Below are 12,964 nucleotides of genomic sequence, written 5' to 3' on the forward strand. Positions count from 1 at the left end.
GGGCCTGGTGGAATACAGCTGGCATAGCTGGAATACATTTAGAGGGACAAAAAGGGCCGGCCAGGTCAAAAGGGCCAAAACCAGTTCAAAAGGTTCAGGTGGCCGGCCGACCACCTTACTTGGTTGGCCTGCTAGGGGTCAAAAGGTTCAAGCCCCAAATCTGATCATCCATGTAGCCCTTGAAGTTAGCTTTCCAATGCCGCAAACCTTGCATTAAAATTCCTCCTGTGAAAAAAGTTATGCCAATTTCCGTGAATCCGCGCAGATTCGGTCCAAATGGAGTGATGCCCCACTTCAATCAACCATATCTCCTCTATCCGGAATCATCTTTAGGAGATTCTTGAGTGAAAAATGAAGCCCCGGAAGTAATATTTCCAATGGTGGTAGCCACATATCTTAGTTCCCCTTGTGCAAAGAGTTATGCCCATTTCGGTAAATCCGCGCAGATGTTTTCCTTCTTCCTGGATTCATGCTGAATCACTCTTGACCACAAAAGCTAGTTTTTTTTAGAAAAATTGCTGGTCTCCCACCATACCACCATCTTTCTAACAACGAAGATGAGGACCCTGCCAAAAAAATGGACCAAAATGGATGCAAAACGAAGGTTCGGGGGGCCGAAATGCGCGGCCCGGTACCCCGAAAATGGGCTGTTAGGCACCGGAAGTGGCGTTTGACCACGAAGGTGGTCTCTCAGGCCACTGTGTCCCTCAAAAGGGAGGAAATAAGGTGTGCGCCAAAAACCAGAGAAAACGGAGGCGGTTAAGCGGTCCCGAACCGAGGCACATGGCCGACGGCTTTGAAAACCGAAAACTGGGCTCTAAACGGGAAAAATTGCCTACGACCACAAAACGTGGCCTACGGCCACTGAGAGATGGTCTACGAGACCTCTTCCTCCCTCTGGGAAGAGAAGACAGCACCTGGTTCGCAAACCGAAACAAAACACACAGAATCCCGAAGTCCGGAGGCAAGGCTCTCAGCCGAGACTCTAAAACCTCAGAACGAGCACAATATGCGTCATCACTGAGTGCTCAACCGGTGACGTCTGAGTCTTAAGGTCGGTCAAAAATGGGGTGTCTACAGCCACCTAGTCCAACATTTAATTTTAACCTTATAATGTAATGATTCGATAGGTTTTTTTCACATTCTAACATATCTGTCAATCATAACATAATTCAAACAGCACATGGCACATACTTAACACACATATAAGCATATAACTCAAATATAAACACATAATTAAGGTAAGCCACATAATTAATAGTTAATTAAGGAGGTGGGTGTTACACTTAGACTCCTTGGCTTTGGAGCCGTTGCTCCTGGATCCTTGTGCTTAGTTAGCGAAGTGGTAAATAAGGAATACTCAAGTCAAGATACAGAATGTCGACACACACTTCTCTACATAGACACAACTCGGATTAGATTCACATTTAAACTCTCATAACTCACAGATATAATAGAGCAAATAAAAATATAACTGAATAAAGCTTTGTCCAACAGGATTGCCAATTACAAAAACCCAACACTCTGAAATCTTGAATCTCATTCTTACCCAATCTTTTTCTTACCAAACACACATTAATGAGTACTATTTAAGCGGTGTTTTTTTATATTTTGCTGGGGAGGAATTGTTATGAATGATAGATTGGTATTAAAATGACTGATTAGGGGGTTTGTATGGTTTAAGTATTCCTTTTGCTTCCTCAATTCCTATTCTCATTTGCGTTGCTTTAGTTACTTCAAAATTGTTTCCGATGCTTTCTTGCTTTCTTTCCTTTTGTTTATTGCTTAACATTTTTTTTTTTTTTTTTTTTTTTTTTTAAATTCTCTTCCATTGTGATTTTTTGGGAACTTGCAAATGGTTGTTTGCATTTAATGATATTCTTCTCTCACTATACCAATATATAGATGCATATATTATACCTCAAAACTCTTATCATTTCTTTCTTCTCTTATATCAGTATTGAAATTTTGCGAATTGGAGTGTTTGTCAATGGACATTGTTTTGATGTGGATGGATGTGCAGTTGAACTTGTATTGATTGCTCATTGAACTCTTCTGGTAAGAGACAAATCTTTCAGTATTTTTGCAAAGCGCCTAAACTTCTAGTAAATTATTTGATTGCTCATTGAACTCTCCTGTATTGATTGACCACTCGAGAAGGTAATCCTCATAATGATGAAGTCCAATACCTAATCACATATGAAATTATGACCTGTCATTGCCTACGTGTGTAGGCTTGCATTCTTGTCATTGCTTATGTGTGTATGCTTTAGGTCTTCACTCTTTCCATTTCCAGCTTGAGGAGCAATGGAGAGGGGAGATCAATGGCAGATTGTGACTTGTGAGGACTAAGGAGAGAGATTGAGAGTTACAGTTGATTTTGTGGCTTGTCTTCACTCTTCAATCATCACCATGTAATAATTTCTCCCTTGTTTAGTAGTTTGATCAGTTTGAGTTCATCGGATTATTTAATACCAGATTCATAATGTAACCCGGCCACGAAACTGATCAAAATATATTTATCAATTTATATAATTGATTTTTCCAATATTGGCCGCCATTTTTGTACTTACACATCATCAACGTCACACACTGTACCAATCAAGGATGTATCTCTTTGAACAAAATTATGTCAAAAAAATCTATTTTCTGATGAACTTGCATATTAAATTTTCTTTTGATAGAAACAACCAAGTGAGGAAGAGTTCATCTCCTATCACATTAACCCAATTTCAGAAGCAATACCCGCAAAGAAAAAATGAGTACCAATTAAAAATGCACTCACAATAAATAACGACAATTCTATCCATTGCTCTAGTTCTGATTTGCCGGCTTTTATCTATTACAATGACAGATTGTCTACACTAAACCCTCCATTACCATGCATCGATGCCAAATCAAGACCAACCTTTATTTCCCACCTCTGGAATCGCATCCTCAAACATTGTGTTCAAGCTTCTGCACCATCATAAACCATAGCTGCTGCTTACTCTGATTCAAAAAAGCCACATGCAACAGAGGATGCTGAATATATCTACGCACAACTCATTTGAGTCTCGAAGAAGAGGTATTACTGTCATGTCATGGATGCTTGTTTGGAATGACTCATTGGTCGGTTGCTATTTGAATCTGAATCTTCCTGCCGTTTACATAGCTGCACCATTTAAAATAATGTTCATGGCCGATTCTATTGTGAATATCTAAGCATAATAAATGAATATAAATAAAATAAAAATAAAAAACTAGTAAATATGCTGAATTGCTCACATACAACACAAAATCAAACTTCTAATTATTCAATCAAAAATCTAGAAGGCAGGTAAAACAAAGAGGAAGAAGTTGGATTAGAGCAATACAAATTTTAGGTTGCATTTATGAGTACCCTGATAAACATCAACTGTTGGTTAACTGTCAGAGGAAAAAAATGAATAAAATTCTTGCTATTTATGTTAACTGTCGGTTTATATGTTCTTTACTTATGCCGATGGTTACTTCAAGTTAAACCAACATCTAGAGAAACATCAACTTCTTATTGTGACATCATGATGATGACATATACCAGCATATCAACGGAAATTTTGCTAGTGACAAACGCGCCAAGAACAGGACTTTATTACCAGCCATTCTACATTGAAGACATTCATTAAACATTGGTAATAAGTGTTGGGATAAAATTGCCGACGTTTAGTAAACGTCTACTTCAACTATAGTCATCGTTTCGCACAAACATCATGAACATCTTGCCCAACACTTTTTCATACTTAATCCAATGATTCTTAAACATCAACACAGTATCAAGTGATTGCTATCTTGGTTGCTTGATCAAGTTTGGTTTTAGTTTGTGTAAGCTCTATTTTTTATTTTTGTTTCCACTTTATTCTCATCTAGCCCACAACCCAGTTTGTGCTTCTACTACACATTTTTGTTCTGGTAATAAAGTTTACACTCACCAACCAAAAATAAATAAAAAATTTCATAACCAAGCACTCTTAATTGGTCCTTTCAGTAGTTCAAAACTTCCTTTAATGATAGTTAAAAGTGCATCATAGAAGACATGACTCCAGTTGTAAATCCAAACAAATAAGGACAGTTTGGTGATAAGTTTTGTGCGATAAAATTATTAGGTTTAAAAAAAAAAAAAACCAGGAGCTGCCAATATCAGGTCAAAATTTTTATCTTTCACAGTAATAAACATCAAGTCCCAGATCCTTCTACCTCGTCATAGACCTCAAGATAATTCCACCTCATCATGCACCTTGATCATCCATTTCAGTGTAGTGTAATTGATTTTTCTTTTCTAGTATTGTCTGCCTATTATGTACTTACACATCATTAACATCACATTCAGTACCAATCAAAGAAGGATCTCTTATCATGCCCAATAAATTTGACAGTTTTAACTATCTAGACTAGCTCGGTTGGCATTCTCAACCGGAAGTCAAATAATCAATCATTGCCAATGGCAAATGGGACAACCTAGGTCTTTAACCCAACCTTTAGATATGACTGAACTTCCATAGCTGAGCCTTACATTCAATCCTGAGATTGTTGACTTGAATAGGTGTCAAGTGTTGACTTTTTGGCTTTTGAGTCCTTTGTGCAATTTAAGCACTCTATATTGTTTACATAACTATTTTAGTTGTGTACACATGTTGGTCGAGTTTTGGGTTGCTCCGATGGCTCGGTTTGGGCATTGGGTGGCCAAAACCCTTACTTGTCTGCGAGGAGGTGCAGCCACATGTTGGCCATGTACGACCACACTTTGCAATGTGCAGCCATAGGTGCGGGTGTGTGGACGCAAGTGCGTGAGCAACCCATTTTCCTTCATCTTTCACACTTTTTTTTTTTTGTTTTTTCTTTTTTTTAACATTTTCCCTTCTCTATTACTCTTTGGAGCCAAATTGTTGATTTCAAGCAAGCTAGAGGCGAAATGTGTCTTCAACTCAAGGAGTAACATTGTAGAACATTGTAGAACTTTTCTAGGAGCATCTTGTAACTGGTGGAAATTCTCTATTTGTTGAATAATTGGACACCTACACTTGTCAATCTTCTTCTAGAGGTAGTAATTTTCTTGCTTTTGTATGTATGTGTAATTAATACGTGGTATTTTCTTTGTAACTCAACTTATGGAATTATACTCTTTGGAACCATGCTTTTAGTAATCTTATATAACTATGTCTCAAAACTCTTGAATTTCAAACTCATGAGATTATTGACGGATTTTTGTAAAGAACTGAGTTTTGAAACCCTAACTTAGATACAGTCCATTTGAAATCTAATGGAATTACTAAACTTTGAGTTGTGGATGTAATGAATTTATGAAATTACATTGTAGAACTTGTCTAGGAGCATCTTGTGACTGATGGAAATTCTCTATTAGTTGAATAATTGGAAGCCTACACTTGTCAATCTTCTTCTGGAGGTAGTAATTTTCTTGCTTTTGTATGCATGTGTAATATTTTCTTTATAACTCTTTGTTTTGCAAGCTCTTGAGATGATGGATGAATTTTAATAAAAAAAAAAAAAAATTTGAAATGTAAAACCCTAATGTATTATTCTTCAATTTAATTGAATTAATTCCATGGAAAGCTTATAATTGTTCTCAAACAACAATATTTTGTACTAATTCTAGAAAATAGATTTCTTGTCATTCTTTGCAACAAGAAGTTAAGCTTCTGTATATCATCAGTGAATTGGAGAAGTTTACACATATCAAAAATGAAATTTTGCTAAGAATAAAACTGAAGAAATTCACTTGGTTATCTTGAGATTATTGTTGATGAGAAATTGAGAATTGTTAGGAAATTTACATATCTCGAATCAATTTTGTGATTGGAAGTCAATATGTAGGTTGTGTATAGATGTTGGAAATTAAGTTGGCTTGAGGTCCTCGGTGAAAAACCAAAAACTCGCGCAGAGTAGGTACCGATTTTCTTCAGGTTAGTAGTCGGTAAAGAGGAGGTGATTAAGTGGTTTTTGTAATAAACCACTGGTAGATACAGACCTAGAGATCCACTCGGATATAACTTTTTCTTTGAAAATTTGTTTTACCGTTGACGATTGGAAATTGAAAAGCCTGATGTTGTATTGTATCGTTATAGTTATGAGAATAAGATAAATTTGAATTTATGAGATTTAATACACTTGATAATTGGGTTTATTATTAATTTGTTATTATTTTTACAATATCATGATCGTATTCACTAACCTGTTGTGCTTAAACGCCTTATCTATTTAGCCATGTGTGTTATCTGTAAAGGGTTAGACCGTATTTATTTGATTATAGCCCATGGAATTTTATTTATTTATTTATTTGCAAACAATAGAATGTAAGTAAGTTAGATTACAATAAATGGGTCATCTAGTCGCTCCATCGACTTGAATTCCGAACATCTAACCTTCTCACTGTCCCAGGGAATAACTACATGAACCACTAGGCCAACTGCCCTATCCACCCATGGGGCATTTGAATGATTTAAATTATATTGTAATTGCAATATCATATGTCTGTTGTAAAACAACCCAAACACACAAACAATGGCATGAAGAAAACAAAACAATCTCACACAAGAAACGACAAAGGGATGTACGTAGTTCGCAAGATTTCCTATGTCCGCGGCTCATACCAGTTTCATTATATTAGAGAGAATGAAAAGAGAATACAATGTGGTACTACAAAAAGCAGCAATATATAGTGCTACTATGGTAGGTTACATCAACAATTACTAAGCTACCCTTAATGCTCACAAAAAAAAATTCGGGGAGAGCCTCCTTGAACCCCCCCATTGGATCGAGGGCCCAATGTCCAATACTATTGGGCTCTACAAACCCCAACAATGTCATGTATAAGAAACTCTGTAATTAATGAATAATGAAACTACAAATGTTTGACGTAAAATCATGGTTTGTATGTTGCATATGACGAAGAGTGGGATTATGGTTTCTTTTGTTATGTCTGTTGTAGTATGACTTCATGTCATCATTGAGATCCCTTCTTCATTTCAGACTATTCCTTAATCTTCTATGATTATGTGGTCTTAATCTCACAAACCTGGATCTTGTAAAACTGGGACGTGATAGAAAAAATTGATTAATTCTCTCCTAGCACTTTGTTGTATTGAGTTGTTTATTTCTTATCATTATGAGCTTTTTTCTTGTGTCAATTGTTACTCTTCTAAATATGTGTTGTAAGACTATGACAATCACTGTCGCTTGTCCTCTTCGAATGCAAACTTTATTCACACTCAGGAAATATAGTAACTTTGGAAGTTATCTACAACCCAAAAAAAAGAAAAAGAAAATATCAACAGAACAATTGGTAAGAAAGATGGGTAGTCAACTAAAGTAACAATTCTTCAGAGGAACTACGTGTTCAATTGGTTGAATCTGGTGAAGCAGATGAAAGCAACTAGGGTAAAAAGAACAGGGGAAAAAAACCTGGTGAAGGAGGTAATGGGGATTGGTATAGGAGGACGAGTAAATTAAAAGTCATGGAACCAAGAGGAGTAAAGGTAAAAAGGTGACGTTAAGAGCAGCCGACAGCAGCAACAGTGATGTCACTTACAATTTCATAGAATAGGATATTGAATAGAAATCGAATTATTCTCATTGAAGCAGAAGTGGTGTGGGAGGTGAGAAAGCTTTTGGGGTTGGATGGATTTTTAGTTTGGTTATTGGGGGCTATGAAGCTTTGTTGCTTTTGATTCATTGTGACAGTGTTAAAGATGTCATATTACATTGAGGTGTTGCCTTTTGTTGGCACCTATGGACTTTTAGATGAGGTTTGGGATTTGCATTGGGGTGATCAAGTTTTTTTTTCCTTAATCCTTGTTACCTTGATTTATTCTTATATTTCAAATTAATAAAATTTTATCTTACCTTCCAAAAAAAAAAAAAAACATTATAAGTAGCTTTCTATTTAGCAAATTATTATTTAAAATAACATTTAGAAATTGCCCAAAAAAGTTTATCTACCAAATCCTACAGTTGGATCCATGAGTTACATTTCCAAAGAACCAATTAATCTTGCTCATTCCCACTTAAACAACACCTATGTTACACGGACTCTACAAAATAAATCAAATACTGATATCGGACACCCAACATTCGGATAAGGGTATGAGATATGTGTCAATTACTTTTCAACAGATACTTCTTATATAATTGTAGATATGTGTCGAATACTTTTCAACAGATACTTCTTGTATAATTGTATATAACACAATTATTATGTATACATATTGTTATATAATTGCTATAAATATCTTTTTGACACTGTAAATTACATATAGCACCATTTTATCTCACATACTTGATTAAAAATTTAAAATTATGACATTTTTTGCTAAATCCACGTACCCTTAAATTTATAGTTTGATGGGTCCAACCTCTACATACATACCCGCACCCGACACCTGTACCCGAGTCCATGTAACATAGAACAACACCCTTTGAACTCTCATGTGTCGGAACCATCGGTTAATACATTTTAATAATGTTGTTCTCATAAATGAGCTTCCTAAAATACATATAAGTGTTCTATTATGCTCAAAAACCTAACCATCTAAGAGCCTCTCAAGCTAAATTTCCAACCTTCTGATCCTTCTACAGTTCAATATTCTATTTGGTCACCTTAAATTAGTCATTGGACACCCTATATACTCACCAAGGGCAGGAGTCCACTGATTATTGTTAAAATTTGTTGAAATTTCTCATAAAATTTTTAACCAAAATTTAATGTGCCTACTTTTGTGAAATGTTAATTACGTTTGAAAACAATGTATACAAAAAATTTTGTAATCATATCTGGACTTTTTATGCATTAATAATATGATGTAAGCATTGGAAGTTCCAAATGCATTTAAATAAGACATAATAAATTAAGACAAAATATGAAAAATTTCACTGTTTAAAAGCTGCCTTAGATTATGAAAGAAACATAAATACTAATACAACTTCAAATATAAGGTTACTAAAAGACATAAATATTAGTACAACTTCAAATATAAGGTTGCTAACAGTGAAATTGAACCCCTAAACCCACCTTGCTAATGGAACTTTGTACAAATTATGCCAAAAGTCAAATCCATATCGACTCCAGTTCAAGATATCTACATGGGCACAACCAAGACTGTACAATGGTATTTATAAGAGCTGTGTGGAACAAAGCACAACAGATCTCTCATTCTTGCATATAATTTGTTATTTTCTCACTAATCAATTCATGAACACATAAACTAGTATTTTCATTTATACAAGCCAAAAAATATACTCAACACTGCTAGCCCTAATAACCTTGTTTGTTTCATGTAGCAACACATTTTTATGAGATTATGACCCATTTTTGATATTTTGCGCTGTCAAAACATGACTTTCTTTAGGTTTTAATTCATTTTTTTATTTTATTTTTTACTATTATTATTCCTAAGAAAGACTTAAAGAAATATATTGTAAAAAACTTCTAGGATCGTCTCAAATCGCTAAATTAACTATTCTAAAATGGAAGTGTACCATGTTTTGGAAATACGCATTCCAAAAAGTAATTCACTATGATATTAGCATTTTCAGAAAATAATGGTATACTAGACCTAGATGAAAAATATATAGATATAACAAAGTTGATATAGTCCAAAGGACAGGTTTCTGATTTAATCCTTCCCTATAAGCCTTTTGGCAGGAACTTTTGATGGTGAGAATACTTGATAATGCCCATCAATTCTTAGGGTTCCATTTATTATTTAAATTACTTATGTTTCCTTCCTACAATTTTAACCAAATCGAGCCACATTTTCCATAACATCCATCACCCATAGTGTAATTAAAAACAAATGCCATATAGTCATTAAGTAGAAAATTGTGTGCATGAGAGAGAGAGAGAGAGAGAGAGAGAACAGAGGAGGCATTATAATTCACTATTTCGCTTCAGTATGAAACATTGAAAAATCATACCATATAAAAGCGAGCTTAGGCAAAGGCCTGAATGCATAAGCAACCTCTTCTCATATCACCTATAGAAGACCTAGGGCGGAAACAAATCTCAGCACACTCAAGAATACTAGCATTTTGATGGTACCATGTAAAACAACAAGACTGGAAAATGAACAATAACTCTTATTAGCTCTCATTTATGAATACACAGGAAAACACTTAGTTTTTTTTTTTTTTTTTTGATCAGCAAAGAAAAGGAACTTTATTGATGAAACAGAAAACTATTACATCAATAAAAGAAAAAGAGGATGAGTGCAAAAAGCATCATAGCGAACCAAATTGATCCCAACTAGGTTGGCACCAATAAGACCGCCCAATCAAATGCTAGCACACCATCACGAGTTGACGAGGAACCAACCACAAACACCAAAAACAACTTGACCCAAGAAAAAGCTAACCAAACTTGATAAAGCTAACCAAACTTGATAAAGCTAACCAAACCTGATGCAGACCAAACAGCCCAAAACTAACAGACAGCAATAAAATAGTGAAATAAACAGACCAAAACTAGTAGACAGCTCAAAACAGATCAAAAACAGCAATAAACAGACCAAAAACTACCCCACAGATCACCAGCCTCAGACCAACCACAGCAACAGCACTTCAAGATTAGCCCAAAAACCAGCATCAGGAGCAGCAGTAGCCCTATTCAATCAACTCTGCAGCAGCTCCAAACTTGATTAGAAACATCATTCCAAAATTACCACTAGGTATGGTATCTCTAAGATAATACATAATGCACCAACTTTGCCTTTAGTCAAAAAACTTATCAAGATCCTCAAAGTTCATATTATCTGCCATCACCAAGTCATCCCATTCCCAAAAGCCACTCCCTTGAATTCCTTTGGTCCACAAGTTGTTGTCTTCTAAAATATTCTTTCACAAGAGCTCTCAACCAAAACAATGCTGCTACTGCTTAGCATAGCAGTCCAATGAACAGACCACTGCTGAGCGAATTCAGTCCAATGTAACCAGGCACATTCCAACCAAACAAACAGAAACCCCACCCCAAAACAGAACCAAAAACTAGCAGCGAATCAGTCCACTGCTAGACATAACATTCTAACAGAACACATCAACCACTAACAGCCAACATAGCAGTTCACCTCTCCCTTGTAACAACCACCAAGACCTGCAGCCGCAGAAGCAAACACCAGAACAGAGCAACAGAGAGCAGAACTGGAGTACCCAGAACAATACTCAGCACCAATACAGAGCAAACTGCCACCAGACTTGAACACTAGTCACTCAACCTCCAATTCTGATACAATGCTTAACTTGTTGCATATTAAAGACCAAGTCATTTATAGAATACTCCACCTGAATTGGCGACGCTTTGAGCCACATGGCTACTCTCACCTTCACAATTTTGCACAAATCCTCCAAATTTGGTTGAGAGCCATTAAAGATACAATCATTTCTATGCTTCCATGTAGACCAGAGAATAGCCAAAACCATCCAAATTTTCTTTTCCAGCTTTTTCATTCTACACCCAAACCACCACTGCAACAGGCCATTCACCGAACCTGGTATTACCCACTGCAAACCCCACCATCTTATAATGTTGGACGACAGCAACCAGACAAAAGGACAAAAAAGGAAGATATGATCCACTGTTTCAATCTCATTTTGACAGAAAACACAAGCAAGATTAGCACTGCCATCTAAGATTCCAATCCTATGGAGAAAACTAGAAGTTTTAACCTTGCCAAGCCAAGCCAACCATCCAAAGAACTGCACCTTGGGAGGAGCAAAATTGTTCCAAATTGAGCCAGCCACCGCCACTACAGGCCCCAACAGTGATTCACTCCAGCTGTAGACTGAGGCAACACTAAATAACTCAGATGGATCTGCACTCATTTTAACTCATCTGGTTTGTTATTGCAGAGTACTGGTGCGTTACGAAGCAAATTGGATAATCTCTGAGCTTCTTCCTCTTCCCAGACCAGCAAAGGTCTTCTGAAACCCATATTCCATCCACCATCATCTGACCTTTGTTCAAAGAACACCTTAACCACACCACTTTTGTCAGTAGATAAAGAAAATAGCCTAGGGAATTCATCCATCAAACACACATTTCCAACCCACTTGTCCCTCCAGAATTGAACTCTCCTCCCATCCCTTAGAACAATATGAGAGTTAGTGATATAAAAACTATGCAGCTCTGGATTGGACAAAACAGCAGTGATGATATCAGACCAAATTTTGGATCCTCTGCCTATTGGTTTTGGTATCCATCTTCCATCCCTTACATCATACTTTTGGCAGATCACTTCTTCCAAATGGTTTGGTTCTCAGCACCAAACCTCCACCACCATTTTAACAGGAGACATTGATTGGAAGTTGACATCTTCCTCAAGCCTAAACCACCTAATTTCTTATTCTTCGTAACCACCTCCCACCGGACCATATGAACTTTTCTTCTGAGATCTGATCCACCCCACAAGAAAGCTGATTGCATTCTCTCAATCTCCTTAGCCACCCCAGTAGGGATCCTGAATAGTGATAAATAATAAATAGGCAAATTGGACATTATAGATTTGACTAAAGTTAGTCTCCCAGCAAAAGATAGAAGCCTTCTCTTCCAGGAAGCCAATTTCTGTTCGAGCTTGTCAAGGATAGGTTTCCAAGTTCTTCTCCTACTTGGATTAGCCCCCAATGGAAGCCCCAAATATTGTAGAGGCAGCTTTTGGTGAAGGCAATTAAAGATAGAGGCAAACTCATGCACCAACCCATCATCCACCCCAATGCCACAAATAACACTCTTATGATAATTAATTTTCAGACCTGATGAAATCTCAATACATCTAAGAACGCTTTTAATATTTCTCACCTCCCTCCTTGAGGTTTCACAGAACAAAATCGTGTCATCCGCAAATTGCAAATGTGATACTCTTAAACCATTAGAACCCACCTCTGCCCCTTTGATGATGTCCAACTCCTTAGCTCTGCTCAGCAGAATGTTGAGTCCCTCAGC

At 36.4% G+C, this 12,964-nt stretch overlaps 1 protein-coding gene and 1 long non-coding RNA gene across 8 annotated transcripts in view; one reads left to right on the plus strand and one right to left on the minus strand.

The window, feature by feature from the left end:
• The first annotated feature begins 1,838 nt into the window (after nucleotides 1-1,838).
• LOC114271696 (uncharacterized) lies at nucleotides 1,839-3,149 on the plus strand. The gene is made up of 3 exons (XR_014366546.1): nucleotides 1,839-2,058; nucleotides 2,297-2,414; nucleotides 2,855-3,149. It is a non-coding gene; the product is annotated as an uncharacterized LOC114271696 (long non-coding RNA).
• LOC145824649 (uncharacterized) overlaps nucleotides 2,631-12,964 on the minus strand; it is a 108,019-nt gene continuing 97,685 nt past the window's right edge. For all 7 annotated transcript variants that reach the window (XR_014366541.1, XR_014366533.1, XR_014366537.1 and 4 more), the window contains 2 exons: nucleotides 9,949-10,018; nucleotides 2,631-3,154 (listed from right to left, as the gene is read on the minus strand). The gene's annotated coding sequence lies outside the window, so the exon portion shown is untranslated. The remainder of the gene's footprint in view (nucleotides 3,155-9,948; nucleotides 10,019-12,964) is intronic.

The sequence above is a fragment of the Camellia sinensis genome, chromosome 4 (assembly GCF_055761805.1).
Source record: "Camellia sinensis isolate YWXY chromosome 4, ASM5576180v1, whole genome shotgun sequence".
Taxonomy (NCBI): Eukaryota; Viridiplantae; Streptophyta; class Magnoliopsida; order Ericales; family Theaceae; genus Camellia; species Camellia sinensis.